We start from the raw sequence: 6000 nt of genomic DNA, 5'->3' as shown, positions 1-6000 counted from the left end.
ATTTCATACAAAAGAAATTAGAAAATGATCAATGAGTTTACTAGGACTTAACAGGAAAACAAATATAATATAGTAAAAAAAGATATATGCAATTACAAACCAGAAACAAAGCTTGTCATATCTTAACGACAATTTTACACCAACAGGAATTATTCTGATCAGAGTTGCCCCTCAAAAATAAGGTAGCCACATATTCTAAAACCTCTGAAGATTCAGGTGACCATACTGACCCTTGAGAAGGAACAAGTACTTCTACCAACCACAGCCCTGCTGCCAATCCCGACCACCCAGGAGAGGAAAAGGGAGGGGACAATGCTGGCTCAGCGACAGGCAGACACAGTAGAAATACTACCAATGGAGTCCCCAAAGATATTCAAGATAAAAGAATTAGACTAAAACTCCAGGATTTCACTACAAAGTCTTTGACTACTCATACTATTCCTATTTCAAATCATTCCCCCATATCCTGTCGTCCAATGAAATCTTCTTATTGACTAAGGGTTTCTCTTTTGTTTCAACTGAAAGTTCAAATTTCCTTGAACTTCAGACAGAAAAATTGAGATTTATTTAGGGAAATCACATGACAAGCCAATTTTCTGAACGTCCTCCAACACTGAGACCTGACTAGACTGGCTTACAGCAGCCATCTACCTTTTCTCTTCCAAACAGTACTCTTTCCCCAGGAAATTTATACTTTTGAGAAACTAGTCTTGAAATAAATTTCTAATATGGCACAACCTGTATTTACCCTTTATAACATGTCACTAGTGAAGAGAACCACATTGCACTCAAAACCACCTGCGCACCTAGCCTTCCAGTTACCTGTGGCCTCCAGTTCCTGCCTGTTCCAGCCTAATCCAGTGACACTGCCGCTGCCCACCTCAACAGCATGAACAACATCAAACTCACCCAACTTGTCTGTGACCCTACTAACACCTCAAGCCACGCACTAGACTCCATCTTCAGCGACTTCCAGCAACCAATTCAGGTATAGCCACACCACGGTACTCACCTGTACTGACCACTCCATCGTCCACTTCAACATCACAAGCTCATGGACCTCTGCCCCCGTCTCCCAACGCTCCTTACCACAGCTGGAGCAAAGTCTCACAAAACACATGGATCAACATCACCAACCCCTTCTCCTCCAACAACCTTGACCAGAATGTCAGAAACTTCTACAATTGGATCACCAATTGTGCCAACAGAGTCGCTCCTATTGGCAACAACACCCACAGAAGGTCCACCAAGCAGGTTAGCTGATACATTGAAGTCTTCAGAACCACGAAACGCCACTGTAAACAACTAGAAAAGAGATGGGGCACCAGAAACAAAGCTATCAACAAGACAGCTTCCAAGATAGCCCTCAACCTCTACCACAGATGATTGAAAGAATTGAAGGAAAGGAACCTAACCTCATGCATGGAATCAAGCTCCAATAACAACATCGTCAAATAATTCTCCAACCCCCTCAGCTGTGACAAACAACATTATTCCCTCACAGGAACTCTGTGACAACCTTGCAAAATTCTTCAACAGCAAGATTGCCAATATCTACAGAAACTTCAGGCCCCAATCCAAAGCCACCAACTTTTTCAAGCAACACAACAACCTGCTACCACCACAGACATCCAACTAACCAAAGGGAGCCAGCTTCCCCCCACAGGCCATTGCCTCCATCATGAACTCTGTCCAACTAACTCATGCCCTCACCACATCTTCAACCTAGGCAAAGCCAGAATCAGCTACATATCCACCACCTTGTTCCACACCTCAATTGCCACGGCCACCTTCCCCAAGGAATGGTAACACGCAGAAGTCAATGCTCTACTAAAGAAACCATTGGCAGACCCCAGCAAACTCAACAACTACCTACTGATCTCCCTGCTCCCTTTCCTGGCCAATGTATTAGAAAAGCCATCAACCAACAACTCTCCTCACATCTCGAATGGAACCTCCTACTCAACTCTCCCCAATCCAGATTCTGCAGTGGCCACTGCACCGAGATAGCCCTCATCGCAGCTACTGATAACATTCTAGCCCTATTCGACTGAGGAGAGACTGCAGCTCTGATCCTCCTAGACCTCTTGGCAACCTTTGATAAGTTTCCCACCACACAGTCAGCACAAGACTGCACAACATAGGCATCCAAGGAGCTGACCTCAGATGGATCGCCTCTTTCATCACCAGAGAGGCACAAAAACTCTGCCTTCCCCCCTTAAACTCTGAACCCAAGGAAATCATCTGTGGAGTACTGCAAAGATCCTCACTTAGCCCCACTCTCTTCAACAATTATATGACACCTCTGGTCAGCATCACCAAAACCATGGACCCTATATCATATTCTATGCTAATGACACACAATTCATCCTCTCCAAAGACACCACCAATACTAACTTCCACAACTGCATGACAGACGTCACCAACTGGATGACGGACAACTTCCTGAAGCTCAACAAGGACAAGACAGAGGCACTGATTTTCAGGAACCAAAGCTCCCCATGGGACGCAACTTGGTGGCTCTCAGAACTCGGACCTACTCCTACCCCACCGACTACTCCAGGAACTTAGGCATCATTCTGGGCTACAAGCTAACCATGACTATTAGGATGAACTTTGTCCCCTTCTCCTGCTTCTTCACCTCCCCATGCTTTGTAAGATATTCAAATGGTTAGCCCAAAGGTACACATGAACCATTACCCTGGCCCTCATCTCCAACCAACTGGACTATCGCAATACACTCTACGCAGGGAACGCAACTCACCCCCTCTAATGACTAATGACCATACAGTATGCTACAGCCAGGCTCGTCCTGGATCTCCCTAGACGAAAGCACATCATCCCCTTCCTCAGGGAAGTACACTGGCTCCATGTACAGAAAGATGCCTGCTCAAGCTCCTGACCCGTGCATACAAGGCCCTACACAACTGCGGACCAGCCTGCTTGAACCACTGCCTGAACTTACTTCCATCAATCCACCAGGCAACCTTGCTATTCATCTAATCAATTGGACCCTGCCAGTGCCTGGATACCTTCATGGGTGACAAGTATCTACTGATTGATTGATTAATTGATTGAAAGCCAACAATATCTTGATTATAAAGCCTGCTTAAAAAGATGGAGGAATAGAATTTCAAGATAATAATGGTTACAAGAAAGAAATTATGAGACAATTAACTAACCCAGAATATTATACATGGCAGACCACAGATCCGACTAGAGAAATTCAATAACTCATTTTTACTACTACCAACAGAGGCAAATTAGAGGGCTTTTTAAGCTGGCATGATTTTCTTTTTTTTTTTAAACCAAGAATCTACATAATCCTGTACTATATACCTTACCTAAAGTACATAAGAACAAGGAATTACTCCCAGAGAGACTCGTAGTTTCAGGGTGTGGCTCCATTTTCAAACCAATTGGAAAATATGTTGATTTCTTTAATAAAGATTTTGTCACTAGTACCCTTTGCTATGTAAGGAATAATATGCATTTCATAAACAAAATAGAACATCATTTTTTTGACCAATCAGACTCATTTTTGGTAACAATGGATATTGAATCTCTTTTCATTAACATTCCTCAATCACATAGTATTGCAGGAATAGAAAGAAAATACTTGATAAAAGAACACGATCTCATCAAGTTCCTACACCCTTCATAATTGAGCTACTTCAGCACACATTGACAAGAATTTTCTTTCTATTTGACAATAATATTTACCAACAAAATAAAGGAACTTCAGTGCGAGTGGTTTTCGCTCCCAATTTTGCTATTTTGTTCACTTGTTTTGACTGACCTCTATCCCTTCTACAGTCACATTGTATTGTGGAAACAATACATTGGCAATATTTTCCTGATATGGCGGAGAAAACAAGGTGAACTCCCATAATTTCTTAGTTGGTCAAATACTGAATGTAAAGGTCTCAAATTTACTTCACATCACAACATATTTGAAATAGCATTGCTAGATTTGAAGATCAAGATTGACAATGAGAATTTATCCACTGCAGTGTATCTCAAACCCAGAGAGAAATACTCTCCTGGCTGTTATAGACCCCACCCCTGAGCCTTGTGGGACTCTCTTCCCTACCCACAATGTCTGAGATATCCAAGAAATTATATGCACAAAAAATATCTCTTTGGTGAAACAGAATAACTGTCACAGAAATGTATATCTAGAGAGTATCCTAGATGTTTAGTGAACAGATCTTTGAAAAAAGCTTGATACTGCCCAAGAGACGTGTTACTCACTTCTAATACAAAAAAGGAAACTGAAAAGCTGGTTTGTGTTAGTACATTTCACCAATCTCAGACAAAGTAAAGAAAGGTATTTTGAAACTTTATAATGTATAAAATATTGGTGACCTTACACTTGAGTGACCTTATTTTGCAATTTGCAGAAATAAAAGTATTAAGGACATTTAGTGCTGGCACCTCTTCCATGCCATAATACCAATCGTACTCTTCATGATATCTGGCGGCTACCACCTTTGAGGGGTCACTTTAAATGTGACCAATGTAGTGTTTGTGCATTCACTATTGAATTGAAAGAATTTAATTATAATTGTGTCACGTTTACTTTGAAACAATTCTCTAATTGTAATACTACCAATGTGGTTTATGCTATTATTTGTCCATGTGATCTTATGTACATTGGACAAACCACACAAAGAAATATGCATCAGAATATGCCAACATATGAGTCACCTTAGGTGTAAGGTCATGACTGCACCATTGGTAGGGCATTTCATACAGCACAACCAGACAAAAGATGAACGGCGATGGCAAGTAATCACTGTTGTAAATCCACCAAGCAGAGGTGTAGGTGTCTCTCCCTTCTTAAATAAAGAAGAGCTGAAATGGATTCTTTGCTTAGACAATATGAACATGGGTCTCAATGAGATGGAAGATTGGACTTCTTTAGTGTAATGACAATTGACCCCAGAAATAAGTAAGATGTCCGTGTAGTATAACTTGCTATTATAGTATAACAATACTGGTCAACTTCTGTACATGAAAATATACAAATTGTTTGTATTTTGAAGTCATAATGTATTCCAAGTATTCATTCATTGGCCGGCGATATTTTTTTTGCTTTTTCTTATTTTCTAATTTTTTACTTTTCACCTATTTTGTTACATACGTCGTTTATTTTTTGTTTTTTTTCTGTAATTTAAGATGCCGTCATTCGTTGACGTCATCTGGCGATTCTTTTGATCGATGAGTATAGTCCTCTTTTCATCTCCATCGCCAATCGCTTTTCTTTGTCTCCATTCTTATTCAGCTAACGCTTCGTCATTGTCTGTTGTTGGTTTTTAACACTTCAGGGAATCAGTATATTCCTTTTTTTCAGGCCCATTGTCAGCCCCATTCCCTTCTTTGTTTGTCCATACCTCTATGTTTATTACCTTAGAGGTCCACTGAGCACAGACTATTTCTATGGCAACTGCTATGCTTGAAGAACACACATTTGTTTGGCGTCAATTGTAAGAAATGTTCTCAGAACTTGGATGTTTGTTGGTGCGTCCATTGCTGACGCAGGGATTTGCTTCCCTCGAACACCAGTGCTCCTTGTTTCCCGGCTCCGTATTATCAACCAGAAGGTATGATGAACCTTTTTCACCACTATTTTGCTAGCTGCACTGGCCCCAACTGACTTGTTTCTCATTATTTTTTCTTTTACTTTTTTATGTTTCTAGATTGTCTGGTGAACCAGTACTGCCTTCAGGTACCTTTTATTTTTAGATTTTCTTTAACTCCTCTTGTCCCTGTTCAATTATGGTTTCCCTATTTACACACATTTTTACATATAGATACATTTTAAGAGGACTGACATTGTGACATGTTAACATGCAATGGAACATTGGTAAGTGCTCTATATGGACATACTTTTGCTTTTTCACTCTTTTTTTATATTTTTTTGTACCATTGATAATTTGTGTATTCACATTTATGTTGTGATGTGTAACATTTCTTGGTTTGTAACTCATGATTTTC

Source organism: Pleurodeles waltl, chromosome 4_1 (genome assembly GCF_031143425.1).
Source record: "Pleurodeles waltl isolate 20211129_DDA chromosome 4_1, aPleWal1.hap1.20221129, whole genome shotgun sequence".
NCBI classification, from domain to species: Eukaryota; Metazoa; Chordata; class Amphibia; order Caudata; family Salamandridae; genus Pleurodeles; species Pleurodeles waltl.
This window is presented reverse-complemented; position numbering follows the sequence as displayed.